The sequence below is a fragment of the Lutra lutra genome, chromosome 4 (genome assembly GCF_902655055.1).
Source record: "Lutra lutra chromosome 4, mLutLut1.2, whole genome shotgun sequence".
In the NCBI taxonomy this organism is placed as follows: domain Eukaryota; kingdom Metazoa; phylum Chordata; class Mammalia; order Carnivora; family Mustelidae; genus Lutra; species Lutra lutra.
The window spans coordinates 131,333,317-131,350,752 of NC_062281.1; positions in this window are offsets into that span (position 1 = coordinate 131,333,317).

A 17,436-nucleotide genomic window follows, 5' to 3' on the forward strand; every position below is an offset into this window, starting at 1 on the left:
GCATATCACATGATTTAAGGTATAATGTTTGTTTTCTTTTCTCTTTGCTTGGTTGCTATCTCTTGCACGTTCATTTCTCTCATCCTGATTCACATCCTCAGCTAGGCAATTCATTTTAATTACCTGTTATGTATTCTTCATATTGTTCTTCCTGTTTATATTCTCATTTTCAAATCATTAATAGATTACATTATAAACACCTCTCTCCTGTTTTTTTCTCACTCGGAAAGCTAAAAGATATAGCTCACTCATTCTTTTTAGTGGAGTAGTATTCCATATTGGGGATGGACCATAATTCGCATAGCTGATATGCAATTTAGATTAATGCAGTAATATACACTAGAAGACTTCAGTATCTTTCCATAGGAAAGTGTGCCATACAGTTCGGTTTTGTTGTCAGAAATACCAAATGCTATCTTTTTCCTATGTTCCTATGGCACACGTGGGTTCATGCTGATAAGACAAAACACTGTAATTTACCTTTCTTTGATGTAGAGCTTCCTTGTTACTTCTTGTAAGTATCCAGGGAAGCCATACCATGGATTTGAGATCCACAAGTCTTGAGTATTTTAAGTGAAGAGGATTTGAATTATTTACCCGAGACTGAAGGCTGGAGCAAGCATTAAGATCAATAGGCAAGGGACGCCTGGGTGGCTCAGTCGGTTAAGCCGCTGCCTTCAGTTCAGGTCATGACCCCAGGGTCCTGGGATCAAGTCCTGCATTGGGCTCCTTGCTCACTGGGGAGCCTGCTCTCTCTGCCTCTGCCTGCCTCTCTGCCTGCTTGTGCTCTCTCTATCTCTCTGACAAATACATAAATAAATAAATAAATAAATAAAATCTTAAAAAAAAAAAAGATCAGTAGGCAATCTGCAAGTAGAGAACATTTTACTCGGTCTTTCATTCAGATGTTACACATCACAGACTTGTATGGTAGTTACACTTACTATAAAATGAGAGGGCTCCTCTAGCTACAATAGATCTCTTCTGGCACCCACAAACCATGATTCTAATTCTGACCCCCCACGTGGAGACATGGTAAATAATAAAATCTATAATGTATATCACATTTTAATGCACTCAAAAATAAGGGAAAAAATAATAGGCCTCTTTCCATATTGTCCTTAAGAAATGTGATTTCGTTTCCTATTGGGCTGCAATTTGCCATATATCAGAATCTAAGGGCCAGGCTGTTCAACCTGAAAATGATTATTTTCTTTCTTTTCCTTAATGTATCGGAAGTGGATCTAAAAGAACCTCCAGTATGCAGGGGGGCTAATTATCCTGGCAGTCAGTTAAGCTTTGGAAGTTTTAGGTGATAAGAGCAGAGTCCTAAAAAGGACTCCCTGCTTCTGCTGCCTGCTGCGAAGAAAGAAACATGTACTGCCATCCCTGCAAATATTGTTCAAATTACCCGAAAATTCTTCTGGTTTTCTGTGCGTCCTGGCTCCTGGAACGAGGCACTGTTCTCTTGAGGTCATTTACTCTGTCACTTCCTCCCACTCGGCAATCATGCCAACTACATCTCTCCCTCCATCTTAGGCAGGAGGCTTTCCGCCAAACCTCATGTGACCTGAGTGGGGAAAGTAATTATTCAAAACAGCACTGTTGCTTGTTCCTCAAGGGCCATCAAGCTCCTCTGCCAACCACCGAAATGCTCCCCCAATTTGATTCCTTCTCAGATGCTCCTAAAGGAAGGTATCCCTAAACAGCCACGTCTCACATCTTAGGACTCAACTCTCAGAGAAGCAGGACAGTGCGGCAGAGACGGGAACCAGACTCCACCATCTGTCAGCTCAGGTCTCCAGGGCTAGAATTCCACCTCTAGCTCTGGTGAGCCGGGATTGCGGGCAAGCTAGGGCCAGCCCTGGCTTTGGAACAGATAACAGTAGCTGTGAGCATCACATCACTTAATAAACGGAAGATCATTAACTCCGTCACTCACCGCACAGCAAGTGACATTGAAGGACTGGCTCTTATTGTTCTAACCTGGGGGAACAACTATTGATTGTGGGAACTACTGGGTGCCCGCAACAGGTCTAGGTAGGTGGTAACATTCACTGGTAAAACTGAACTGATCAAAATAGACCCAAATCTCTTGTACATAATAAGGATGTCCACGGTATTGATTTATCAGCAAGTTATTTCTCAAACAGCAAGGAAACAATAAAAATAAAAATCGGTAATGATGAAGTCAAATTGTAGGTTTACCATCTCCATTTTTAACCACCTCCCAGATGACCTTCCAGACTCCCACCCTGCCACATTCACAATTCCTAACCTCAAATGTCACGGCCATGCATGGTGAAGCTTGGTAGGATGGCAGAGCGAATTTCAAATGCTTTGCATTGTTGACATGTTCTTTGGGGCAGAGGTGAGCCCAGGCCCCACACTGCTCCATACATGGAAAATCTCTGCTCCAGTGGGGCTAATGTCTTACAGTTTGATGGAAACAGCTTTCTTGTGCAAAGGTACATTAATATATTTTTATCTAAATATAAATACTACTAGCATTTACAGGAACTTAAAAAATGGGATCTCTTTTATAAACAGTGCACAGAAGCAAAGATAATTTAGTATTCTCAGATTTTCATATATCCCTTTCAATGAGAGAGAAATTTTTATTGGCATTATTTGGACACTTCATGTTCTTTGTTCAGGACAATTTTGCAGTCATTTCATTTGCTCCTGCTGAACGTAAAACCATAGAAACCATGCTCCTTAAAACACAGTCTTGATTTCTTTAGAGGCAAAAGCAAATGAGCTATTTTAATACTTGAGAAACAAAATAATATAGAAATCTTCAATAGGAAAGGAGAAATATTCTTTAATAAATGTCTGTTATTCGCAGGTAAAATGCATTTGGTTTTACCTATTATTTCTACGATTTCAATGTTCACCATTGTTTCCTAAAAAGAATAAGATGTTTTTGTTATTATATAAGGTGATTTCTACTTTCTGTATTTAGTAAACCATATTGAAAATTTTTGAGATAAATGAATTAGGAATTCTATTAGTAATTTGGGAATTCAGACATTTTGTTTTATCTGTCACCCTCATCTGCATACCTCATTCTGATAAAGAATGCCTTAGAGGTCAGAAACATAGTTCTTTATTCTTCTATGTGCTAAAGTGTAAGACATGTTTAGCATTGTGTGACTTTTTTTTTTAACCAAGTAGATTTGCATGCAGAACTTGAATAAGCTGAATACAAAGCCAAACATTTTTCTACTTGTAGAGACAAGTAGAATCCGAAGCTCTCTTTTGTTCACCAAATCTCGATTTGCTTGAGACTAGGATTATGTTTCCTAGCATGCTTCTGTTTTCTTTATAAAATACGAAAAAGAATAAGCGGATTAATATATATAATTTCTGACTTGGGCATGATGTGAATTTTACACACAGAATTGTGTACATTCTAACTTCTTGAAAAATGAATTTAAGGCACTTTACAGAGATGGATAAAATAGAAACTAGATAGTATAAATGCAAAGCACATACTAGAGTCATGTCAAAGGAAAAACAAGGTTACAGTCATAAAATGGAGGTAAAAACTTTAAGGAGGAGTGCTTTATTCATTCAAGTTCTGTCCTATTACCCGTTGCCATGTAACAACACCACTCCAAAACGTGCCTTTGAAAAACTGATTTATTCTTATTTCTTACATTTCTGTTGGTTGCTTGAGCTCAGTAAGGTAGCTCCCACCCAGGGTTTCTCATGAAACTACAGTCTGATGCTCACTGGGGGCTGCAGCCATCTGACGGGGCTGCCTGCTAAAATCGCAAAAGGGACCATGGACCAAGCACCCATTTGTGGTCTCTCCAAGTCATTTGGGTTTCACATGACATAGGTTCTGAGGTCCATGAGGGAACATCCCAAAATAAGCATTCCGAGAAACCCTGGTACACACTGAAAGCCTTCTTACTACCCAACCTCTGAAGTCATACAATCTACTTCTGCCAAAGCAGTCAATTGCCAAGCCCACCCAGATTTAAGGGGTTGAAGAAATGGATCCCCGTTTTAATGGAGGAGTGACAAGGTCACATTGCACAAGAGTATATGGAAATGGAAAATATTATTGAAGTCATTTTGGGAAAATATAATCTGTCATAAATTTTACCCTCTTGCTAATATCTATATATCATAATAATATCCTTACATTAGACAAAGCAATGAATTTCATAGGACCGTTTCCTCAAGTGTCCTTGAGTGTAAGCCAATGAAAAATCACACCAAAGAACAATTCAGTAAAAGCAATAAAAGCCATAAAAGTTCCAAGTTATATGACCCAGGTAACTATTTTTTGCTATTATGTCTTAATCCAGGGGTAGATTTAAAAATCCATGTCTATATCAGTATTTCCCATACTATATCCTAGTATTCTGGTTAATGGTAATAGGACCTTCTTTTTTTTTTTTTTAAATAGTACCTTCTTGAAAAAATAAAATAATAAAGGCATTCCATAAGAAAATTTTTTGAAAAACCCCACATAGTTTACCCATACCAATACTCAACTTCACCACTGACCCTGAATCAGCCCTTCAATTCTTTTAACATAGAAAATGTTTTCAGAACTATTGCTGTCTAGAAAATAAAAATAAAAAACATACACACAAACCAAAATGCTGACATTAGTCTAACATAGCTTCGCCATGCCTTTTTAAACTACAAATACACCAATAAAGATCTCAGAAACCTCAGAGAGAATAGACTACAGAGTGTGGAAGTGATACACTAGAGTCGTCACATCCTTCTACTGTCACTCATCCACAATTATTGACTTTGTCACTTGAGCTGTTCAGAAATACTGAGTAGTACACTATCTGAGAATAAACTTTAAGTACCTACTATATATAAAATAATATGCCTTTGCATTCAATCAATCCAAGAATACAATTAGTGTTCTTTTATAAAAACATACAACAACAACATAAGAGGACTCAAGAGCTTCATTAAGAGATAAACCAAGGGGCACCTGGGTGGCTTAGTTGGTTAAGCGACTGCCTTCAGCTCAGGTCATGATGCCGGGGTCTTGGGATTGAGTCCTGCATCAGGCTCCCTGCTCAGCAGGGACTCTGCTTTTCCCTATGACCTTCCCTCTCTCATATTCTCTGTCTCTTATTATCCACCCCCCCCACACCCAAATAAATAAATAAATAAATAAATAAAGTCTTTAAAATAAATAAATAAAAATTTTTAAAAAGAAGAGACAAACCAAGGGAATATGTTACCACAGAACATAAACAAATGATTGGATGACTAGGCGGCCAGAGTTCTACCACGTAAATATAGCACAGTGAGAATAGCTTCGTTAAAATTCTCAAGCAAGATGAACTTTTACAAATAAAGTTATCTCAGTATTAAAATCCAGGTTATAGTATAAAATGTAAAGTTAGTATAAAAATCTATGAATGTCTTTCTTTCACTTACTTGATAACTTTCAAAACAGTTTCAAGTTTAGAACATATTTGCAAATATTTAGTTTTTTAAAAAACTACAATTCTAAAATTTGGGTGAACACATTTACGGTTCATAAAATGGCAGGTAAATTATCGTATTTCTCTTAATATTATTTTAACTCTAATCCTCATAAGACTAGTAATAGTGTAATGCTTTCTGAATTAACATGAATGAACTAATGTTGCTTAGTTCTATGCCCTAGGCAGTGGATCCCATTTACAGAATAATATTTTTGATCAGAAATAAGGGAAGACAACTAATGAATACAAGAAAAATTAGAAGGGAAGTTTATAAATGCAAGCATTTCAAGAGTTTGGTATATTTAGTAAGACCAGACTTAAAGTAGGTCATATTTTCTCATTCCACGACAACCTGAGTCAAAAGGCTAAGACCTAAAACAGATTGTCCGCTGAAACTAGATTAGATTTTTTCTAGCCTAGATCTAGTTGAGGAACTTTTTCAAGACAAAATTATTCAAAAATGAAATGTGTGCTACCCTTGAGATTAAAGAACTTTTGGGTCCCCACTTCACTGTGACAGTGTACAAAAGGGAAAAGGAAATAATGAAGTTGTGCTTAATGGAAAATGAATTTATGAATTAGTGAGGAAATGAAAGAAGCTTTAAATGAGAGCAGTTTGCAGGGAAACCTCCCTGAAGCTACACAAAATTGAAAGGCATCTACCGAATCTTAAAACAGCATTCAGTGTTATCTTCTAGTCTGCCCTTTTAATGGATGATTTGTATGCAACACTTCCAAGTGAGATGAGAGTATTACAGACTACTGACTCAGACATAATCACCCTATAGACCCAGCAGGGGCAGCCTGAGATAATAGGGGGAGAGTGAAAAATCCTGTGTTCAAAAAGTATTTTTCTCTAAAACCACCCAAGCAACGCGGTCTCTGAGCACACACACATCATCGTGTGGACTGCACAGTAGCTCCCGCCTCTCATTGTTCAAGGGAAAAGAACCACCCCCCAAAATGAGCCTGCTTTCCCTTAGCATTTCATCTCTGATAAGTTAAATCTCAAAGTAGTGATTGCCTTTTGGTGGCACTACAGGGGCCAATAGGCTGGAAATGAAGATACAGCTATTTTGGTTTTAGCTCAATTTGTTTTCAAGAGGTGACATTTCAAAAATATTATAAGCTAATGAAAACCAATGAAGACAGCTTTATATAGTAACTTAATCACTGAAAAACAGACACACAAAAACATTTTATAAGCAAAGGATGATAAGCTAACTTTAACGGATTGTGACCCCAGTTGGAAGAATACATCCATGAAGGAAAGACCATGTGTGGGGCTCCTCTCTTTCCTACAGTGTTAGCGGGAAACAACAGCCTGTAAAGATGAACATGTAATAATATAGAAAGACTTCAACAACTAAAATGCCTAACTACAAAAACTGACCATTTTAAACACCTTCCTTATTTAAAAAAGCTGTGTTACAAAATCCTTAAACATATTATAAAAATATACTTAGAAAAGGAAAATGTTATAACTTCTTTAAAAATCTCAAAGTGTGTATTTTTCAGCACTGGTAAATACCATCACTACCATGCATATTTAAATTCTGTTTCATGATATGTAAATTTCATATATATTTTTTATGTGATTTGTAATGAAGAATTAACTTTGCCCAAAGAGAGGTCTGAGCTTTGCCTTCAACTGAAGGCTGATCTCCACGTCTCTGGAATGTCCTGCCTGATAGAAGCGCCTTTGCTGGCTCAGAGACTGGCCACCAGATAGCCTCATCATGGGAGCTTTAGGGCACACCATATTGGTTCTGAACCCCTGAGGAACTAGAGACCAACAGTCTTAGTTCAGTCTCTGGGAGGGACTCGAGACTAAGGTCAGCTATACAGGAAGTGTAAAGTCAAGCCCCAATAAAAACTCTGGACACCACAAGCTTTGGTGAGCTTCCCTTGCTGGCAATACTCTATATGTATTGTTTCACACTGTAGCCAAGAGGAAGTAATGTTGCCTATGACTCCATGGGGAGAGGACAACCAGGAGTTCCACATTTGAACCCCTCCTGGACTCTGCCTTGACTATCTCTTGCTTTGGCTGATTTTTTTTTTTTTTAAGATTTTGTTTATTTACTTATTTGAGAGAGAGAGAGCATGCGCAGGAGCAACAGGGAGGGTCAGGGGGAGAGGGAAACGCACACTCCCCACTGAGCAGGGTGCCCAGCCGAAAGACAGATGCTCAACCAGCTGAGCCACCCAAGCACCTTTAATCTGTGCTTTTCTCACTGTAATAAAAACTTGAATTATAAGTATAGTCCCGTTCTGAGTCAGTTGTTCCAGCAAATTATCAAACCTGTGAGTGGTCACAGGGACCCCATGAATTTGTAACTATATTGAATATATTATAGCTGTATTATAGCTATAAACCCTGATTTTCTTGGGAACCCTAATTGATTATTAAGAAAGAGAGAGAGAATTTTTTTATAAGAAATTGGCTCATGAATCTTCATAGTAGCTGGCAAGTCCAAAATTTGCAGGGCAGACTAGCAGTTTGGAAACACAGGCAGAACACAACAACAGAGCTGTTGCAGTATTGAAGCAAATTTTTTCCTCTCTGGTAAACCTCAGTGTTTACTCTTAAGGACTTGAACTGATTGGATTAGACTCATCCACATTATAGTGGGTGATTTCCCTTCCTTAAAGTAAATTGATTGCAGATGTCAGTGATGTATACAAAATATTCTCATAGCAACATCCACACTAGTGTTTGAGTAAAAAACACTAGCTGACACATAAGACTAGCAGTTAGAGTAGCCAGCTGGTCTGAAGTGAGGGAACTCCTAGGGGCCCCTTGAACTTGCGGTTGGTGTCCGAGAGTAGTCTTGTGGGGACTGTGTCCTCTGTATATTTGGCTAAATTCCAAAAGTAGACCCATACAAATATAGTCAACTGATTTTTGAGGAAGGCACAAAGGTAACTCAAAAGAGAAAGAACAGTATTTTCAATAAATGGTGCTGGGACAATTGGTATCTATATTAAAAGAAAAAAACCTAGAAGCAGACTTTACATCTTTCACAAAAAGATCACCAAAAGTAGATCATAGGCTTAAATATAGAATTTTTAACTATAACATTTTTGGAAGAAAACAGGCTCTGTAGCCTTAAATTTGGTGATGAGCTGTTAGATATAATAAGAAAAGCACAACTATGAAAGGAAAAAAAATGATAAATTGAACTTTTTAAAAAAATTAAATATTTCTGTTCTGCAAAGAACTGTTAAGGGAATGAAAAAACAAGCTATACACTGGGAGAAAATATTTGCAAATCACACATCTGACAAAGTTTTTGCCTCCAAAACATAAAAAGAATGCTAAAACTCAACAATAAAAGCCAAACACAATTTAAAAATGGGCAGATCTGGACACTTCACCAAAGAAGTTATACATATGGCAAATGGGTCTAGGAAAAGATATTCAACATCACTTGGCATTAAATAAATGCCAATTAAAGCAACAATGCGATAGCACTACATGCTGATTTGAATGGCTAACATCCAAAGAGCTGACAATATCCATCTCTGGCAGGAACGTAGAGCAAAAGAAGTAGCATTCATTGCTGGTAGGAACGCAATGTCACTACTCTGGAAGACAGCTTGGCAGTTTCTTATACACTAAACATAGTTTACCATATGATCCAGTGATTGTATGCCTAGATATTTACCCAATTCATTTGAAAATTAATGTCTACATAAACCTGCACATAAATATTATAGAAGCTTTGTTCATAGTTACTAAAAAATAAAAACGACCAACTGTCCTTCAGTAGGTGAATGAATAAACAGACTGTGGGCTAGCCATCGGATAGAATGCTGTTTGGTGATTAAAAATAATGTACTATGAAGCTATGCAAAAACATGGATGAACCTTGAATACTCATTACTAAGTAAAAGAAGACGGACTGAAAAGTCGATATAGTGTATAATTCCATGTAAATGATGTTCCGGAAAAGTCAAAATTTTAAAGAAAATAAACAGATTAGCCATTTCCAGGGAGACATGGCAGGTGGGTCTATGGGCTATGGGGAAGGGAAAAGGGGATTTTTTTGGTGCAGTGAAATTGTTATGTATAATGTCATAATGACATTATCGTAGTTGTTAAAATGCATGGAAATTTACAGCACTAAGAGAGAAACTTAATGTATGTATATTTTTTTAAAAAATCATTTAGAAAGTTGGGGGATTCCATGATATAATGCAAAATGATGTGACAAGAGACTATAACTCGATTATAAATGTATGATACATCCTCACTGAAATGGGGTAGGAGGAAATGTTGCCAAGTAAAGGAACTTTGGAAGTGATTAGTCTGTAAGACTAAAGGGGAGAAAAAAGAAATATGCAAAACATATGTATTCTATAAAGTTGTTTTCTGTAGAGTTACAGGTTAACAGTTCTTTTTTAAAAAAGATTTTATTTATTTATTTGTCAGAAACAGAGAGAGAGAGAGAGAGCACACAAGCAGGGGGAGCAGCAGGCAGAGGGAGAAGCAGACTCCCAGCTGAGCAAGGAGTTGGATGCGGGGCTCAATCAAAAGACCGAGATCATGACCTGAGCTGAAGGCAGACACTTAACTGACTGAGATACCCAGGTACCTGTGGGTTAACTATTCTGAAATCATTATATATATGTACCAGAATTGAAAAATTAAATAAAAGTAAGATGAGATGGTGTTATCAAAGTTTCTCAGTTTTGGAGTGAAAAGTCACAGTTAAGCAAGGAAAGGAGGATAGAATGGTATATGTGGGAATGCATTAGAAGGGTTGGAAACATCAGTGAACTGACTAGCTTAATACAGGTACAGAGTTACATACAGAAGTGTGTATGTGTGTGTGTGTGTGCGTGTGTGTGTGTGTGTGTATTTACATGTATATGTATGTATACATGGCTTGATAGACACACATCTATTTCATTGCTCTACCATCTAAGAGGGCCTAAAACAATGATAGTCCAAAAACAATGAACATATCTTATAGTCAGATCTTGGTTTCAAATTCCATTCTCCAATAAAAGGAACCAAAGCTCCTTGAAGAAATTGCCGTTCGAGGAATGGGGCAGGAAATATACAAAATGAGCCTGGAGTATCTTGTAGTGCCAGAAGGTAGGGAAGTTCTCAAAAAAAAAAAAAAAATTAATGATGGGAATATATCATCAAAGGGGACAACTTGGCCAATGGAAAGAGCTCCCCTTGACCAAAGCTGAAACACAACTGATCTTTGATGAAGAAGTAAGGGCAACACACTGGAGAAAAGTCAGTCTCTTCAAAAATGGTCCTGGGGGGGGTGCCTGGGTGGCTCAGTCAGTTAACCATCTGACTTCACTCAAGTTTTGATCTCAGGGACCTGGGATAGAGCCCTGCATTGAGCTTCTCACTCGGCAAGGAGTCTGCTTGTCCCTCTGTCCCATGCCCCATTCATATTCTATCACTCTTTCTCAGATAAGTAAATAAAATTTTTATTTAAAAAATGGTCCTGAACAACTGTACACCACATGCAAAAAAAAAAAAAAAAAAAAAAAAAAAAAAAAAAAAAAAAAGCTTTCGCTCTTCACAAAAATTAAACCAAAATGGAACATAGGCCTAAATGTAAAGTGCTAAGCTATAAAAACTCTTAGAGGATAAAATAGGAGAAAATCTAGGGGGCCCTGACACTGGCAATGACTTTTTAGACCGAATACCAAAGGCATGATCCATGAAAGAAACAATTGATAATTGGGCTTCATTAAAATTTAAAAATTCTGTTCTGTGAAAGACCCTGTCCAGAAAATAAAAAGATAAGCCACAGACTCGGAGATATTATTTGTAAAAGACATATCTGATAAAGGACAGTTACCCAAAGTGTTCAAAGAAGTCCTACAACTCAACAATAAGGAAATGAACAACCTGATATAAAAATGGGCAAAAGGCCTAAACAGACACCTCACCAAAAAGATTATGCATATGGCAAACAAGCATATGGAAAAAGCTCAACAGCATATGTCATTAAGGAAATGCAAATTAAAATAAGATATCACTATTAGAATGGCCAAAATCCTGAACATTTACAAACGCCAAAGACTGGCAAGGACGTGCAGCAAAAGCAACTCTCATTCATTGCTGTGAGAATGCAAAATACTAGAACCACTTCATAGTTTGGCAGTTTCTTGCAAAACTAAACATACTCTTATCATACAATCTAGCTATCACACTCCCTGGCATTCACTCAAAGGAGCTGAAAGCTTCAAACCACCAAAAAGTGGCACACAGCTGTTTATAGTAGCTATATTCATAACGACCAAACCAAGATGTCCTTCAGTAGGTGAATGGATAAATAAAGTGTGATGCCATACAAACAATGAAGTATTATTCAGCACTAGAGAGAAGTGAGCTATCAATCTGTGAAAACACACAAAGAAAATTTAAGTGCATATTACTGAGGAAGAAAAGATAATCTGATGAGGCTACATACCATTCGATTCTAACTATAGGACAGTCTGGCAAAAGCAAGTAAAGAGATCAGTGCTTGAGACTGGGATTAGCAGGAGGGAGGGATGAATAAATAGGTCAGTGGAACTATTCTATACGATATTATACTGGTGCATGCATGTTCTAATATAGTTATCAAAACTAATAGAATGGGGGACGCCTGGGTGGCTCAGTTGGTTAAGCGGCTGCCTTCGGCTCAGGTCATGATCCCAGCGTCCTGGGATCGAGTCCCACATCGGGCTCTTTGCTCGGCGGGGAACCTGCTTCTCCCTCTGCCTCTGCCTGCCTCTCAGCCTACTTGTGATCTCTCTCTCTCTCTTTCTCTCTCTCTCTGACAAATGAATAAAATCTTTAAAAAAAAAAAAAAAAACTAATAGAATGTACACCAAAAGTGAACACTAAGGTAAAGTATGGACTTTGGATAATAACCGTATGTCAATGTAGGTTCATTGATTGTAACACATATATCACTCTCGTGTGTGATGTTGATGGGGGAGGGGCTGTGCATGTGTATGGGAGCTTTCTGAACCTACCATTCAGTTTTGTTATGAACCTGAAACTTCTCTAAAAAAATTAAGCTTATTAAATAAAATATCAAATTATAGCCCAAAGTATAAGATGAATACCCACGCGTTCATGTAGATACTTTAAAAAAAGTTTACATATATGAACGGAGAAGAGTAAACAAATCTTTCATGCAACAGAGTTCGAACAGGTTCATGTATTATGACCCCTGAAAGAGTTAAACCTTAACTCCGTACATATTAATTGTGGACTGTGTATAGAGACTTCCTTCCAAAGATTACGTTATGGAAAAAGGGACAAAAAGAGTAACTTTACAGTGGAGAAACCTGAGAAATACAACCCCAGTCAGATGATCTATGTTAACACCTGCAACACCTACAATGAGAAGTCATTTTGCTAGTCTGTAATCTCAATACAATAAGAATGGTAATTAATGTTTGTGATCTTCTTCTCCAAAGCCCATAATCCCAGGCTAAGAGGAAAACATAAACACATACCAATTGTAGGACAATCTACAAAATTCCTGATCAGTACTCCTCAAAACTGTCAAAGTCATCAAAAACATCAAAAATCTGAGAAATTATCACAGTCAACAGAGCCTAAAAAGACAAAAGTAGAGTAGTATCCTCAATGGAACTCTGGAACAGAAAAAGGACAGTAGAGGAGAAGTAAGGAAATCTGAATAAATTTTGGACTTCACATAGTAATGATGTATCAATATTTATTCACTGAACGGGACAAATACACTGGGTTTGAGGTATTTAGGAACACTGTACTATCTGCACAATTTTTCTGTAATTCTAGAATTTTCATTCTAAAATAGAAAAGATGATTTTTTTTAAACTCAAGGAATGTTTCCATTAGTTTCACCTTGAAATGTAATTCAAATCCCATGCCAGAAGTTGAAAAAAAAAATGCAAGTGGAAAAGATATGTTTTACATTTTTTTATTTATAAACTGTAACTGTACCCACCATCCAATCTCTGTTTGCTTTCAGATACACAGCATTACTTGGTAATGATGAAATTCTGCTCCATCACTCAAATAACATATGGAAACAGTAGATAACCTCAATGTTTGACCTGAAATATAACTGACCACATTAATACCTAACCAACAGGAGATATAATTGCCATAGCTGACTAATCTCTTCAAGGTTTTGACCCTGACAACAGGAACCAAATTAAATTCCTTGAGTAGAGCAAGCGTGGCCTGTGGCTCTGGGAGACCTGGAATCAAAAGATGATGGACATTCTCTAGGCTCAAAAGAAGGGTGAAGACCCAAGCTGGTAGAATGAATAATCCAAAGAAGGCAGCAAGGGGGTAGAACTACTTCTGAGGTAACAGGATTGCAAAAGGATAAAGGAAACTATAGTTGCAGCCTTTGGGATTCCCAATACAAAGTAGAGACTTTATATATAGTGTCTATGGTGTCACCTGCCCTCATAATTGGCAAGCTCTGTCCACGATGCTGAGCATGAGCCAACTAGGATAACAGGTTTTCTATTCCTCAGCTCTCAGAGTCTAAGCTTGAGACATGAACAGGATTCTCTTATTCAAACTATGAGGTATAGCATTTTTGAGAATTGTAAGAATGAAGAGGATGCAACTCATAATAAAGCATTAATATTGGAGAATACCCCCTTGGACATCTAACCCCTTGGAGAGAAAACCCCACACTAAGAAGACCAATGGATAGAGCAAATTGGTCATACCACTGTCTCTGACTCTCCTACTAATACTCAATAATATCATTCTGACTTCCTCCAGCCTATCTAAATCTGTTTCTCTGACTGATTTGATTCCTCATTTCTTACCTTTGGATAACTGTATTTTGTTACCTCTGCACTGATTTCTTACTCCTCATCCTATAAAATGGGTCAAGTCTAACCCTACATCCAGTGGTGTTCCCCAACCTTCAGTTTGGGCTAATTCACCCTTCTTGAGAGCACCATGTAGAATCGAGGACAACAACCTATTGTATATTACCTCTCAGAGCTTTTCTCTCTATAATGTACTCCTTTGATATATGAAATAGTCTAATAGTGTGGAGGCCAAGAAAAACAAGGCTGTACCCACCTCGAGTCTAGCCCTGACATAAGTACAGCCATCTTGGCAAAGCAAAAGCTGGCACCTTGCACCCCCTCTCCACCCGCTCCCCTCCCCTCGGTAGTATGTGTGACATTCCTCAGCCACCCCTGGCTGCCCTAAAAGAAAAACAAATAGTTAACTTGCAGAGATCTCCCTTGGTTTACCAATGTCCTAGAGATTTACAACAAAGAAGCTATCTTAACAATAGCACAATTTCCAGAGGCAAATAACTCAGTTCCTTAAGCCTTAATGTCGCCCTCCCCACCATAAAACTGAAGGAGGCTGAGGCAGAAGGAAATGTAAATAAAGTTAAATTTCTTCTAAATCTAAATCTCACTAACAAGGACACTTGATAGGAGAAATGTGAAAACCTCCAAGATAGTGTCAGCAATCATTCCCAAGCATATGACCCACTGATATACATCTAAAGGGTCTCATGAGAAGATTTTTATTACTGGTAATGAATAACCTTTTCCCCAGACAATAGCTAGCCCCTCAAGGTCCTGGAGACCTTGCTTCCAAAAGTCCTTAGAGACTTACCCCATCCTTAATCCCCTTTGTCCTCACCCACCGCCGAGTCCACCCCTACTCTGCCTTTAAAACTCTGACTGTAATCTGGTTCAGGGTCCAAGTCCCTACTCTGCTGTGTCGGGTATACTTGGGCCCAAGCTTAAGCTTGTCAAATAAACCCTCGTGTGATTGCATCAGTGCTTGGCTCCTTGGTGGTCTCTCGGAGGTGAAAACTCAGGCATAACAATAGATTCTTGTGAGTCTTCCTAAAATAGTCTCATCTTAAGAATCTTATCTGCATACCACTTGATAGTATATAAAAACATTTCCTGTCTATTAATTTATCTGATTCTTTCACAAAAATCAATGAAATAGTGCATTAATAACTTCCCAATATTAAAACTAAGTTCTAAGAATGTTACTTGCTCTAGATCCCATAGCTAGTGGAGGGATTTCAAAGTCCTAAACCAAAAGTACACTACGTCAAGTACAACATAATCTGTTAGTTTGGTTTGAGAACCATGAATGACAAGACTGGTGTGAAAACCTAAGAGCACAAATATGTCAAATGAAAACATCTTTGTTTCCTATGCTACTTTTGAAAGTTATATATTAACCACTAACACTGAAAATTCCCTCAAAATAAGCTTCTTTTCTCAGCTGCCCCTCATCACCCACTGTGGCTATGCTCTGGTATTATTGTGGAGATTAGTCATCTATAGGAAACAAGAAATTACGATTAACCTCGAATTACAATCAGCCAGACCATTATCTTATTTTGCTTCCACCATTTCTACACGAATTCAATGCTCTTCATATTTTTTGCAGACTCTTTTGTCACTGCATGTTGAGATTGTTACTGATGCTTCTCCTACTCCTCACTCTCTTTTTAAACATGGTTTCAACAATCTCCCTTACCATATTTGGTGTATAACTTTCAAGTAGAATACATTTTAACGCACTTCTATCAATCCTTATCTAAATATAATCTTCTTAGCAAAGCATTCAAGACCCTAATACATTGTCTTGTTATGAAATTCATCTCTAATCCTGTCCATACATGTCAATCAAGTCAGCATCTCATTGTTCTCCCAAGTAGGTGCCGATCACTAATCACCCTATCCTGGGTTTTATTTTACATTTCTCTCCATTAATTATTATCCTTCACTGAATTAAGATCACAAAATTAAGATCTCACTCTTTTAAAAGAATATATTTGATTGTCTCTACAACTGTCTATGAATTCCTCTCTGATAATATTATTTTCAGAAGGTATGTTTCTCATCTTGAGTAACTGGGTTTCAGATGTCAGGAGGGAAATACATTCTCTATCCTCTGCCAAAACCCATGATAGCACTGAAATCATGAAATATGCTCTTCTTAACTATTCCTTCAAAATAATCCAACCAAACTTAATGGTATAAAACAACTGCTTTTTTTATTAGACTCACTAATTTGAAGGGTCACAGATTCCACCAGGACACAGTGGTGTAGCTTATCTTCCCTAGTCTCTTGTCTGGAGTCTCAGCTGAGAGGGACACAAATGACCAGAACCTGAAGAGCCTGGGGCTGAAGAATACACTTCCAAAAGTTATTTCAGTCACATGGGTGGTGTTTGGGCTGGAGATCGCTCAAAGTCATGGCTTAGCTAGGACTATCTATCAGAACATGTACATATGGCCAAACCATGTGGCTTGGGTTTCTCATGGTATGGATTCTGGGTTCCAAGAAGGAACATCCCAAGCACAACATTCCAAGAGACCATGGCAGGAGCTGCAAGACTTCTAGCCTGGCTCCAGAAGGCTGCCCCATGTGTATCGTGCTATTCTATTGCTCATAGTCCACACTTCAGTGGCAGCTGGAAGGAGTTAGACCCTGTCTCTTGCCTGGGAAGTGGTAAGATCACACTGAAGAAAATAGGTAGGATGTAAGTTTTGTTGTAGTGATCTTTGTAAAATACAATCTTACAAAGTACCATGAGGCAAAAATAAATCTTGTTAGGATGGCATTCTATGTCAGGACGCATCCTGCTTCCCTCATCGTTCCCAATCTGGACAGTATAATCCCCACGATTAGGTCATAATTGTAGACATACACCGAATGGCCAACATCACCTTTTTTTTTTTTTTTTTTTTGAGAATTCTTCCTTTAACACATGTAATCTTATGGTGCTGTTACATGTGGTGCCCAGCACAGCCTGGCTACTGGAGGTGATTGTGTCTTAGGGAGAAAAGACACAACCAACACTAGACTAATCCTAAAATCCAGTGCCTCTGTAATTAGTTCTTAGGAACTTTATGTCATGCAGAACCAATCAGTCTTTCCTGAAGACAAAGGTTAGAGAAAGAATATCTATTTCCTCTA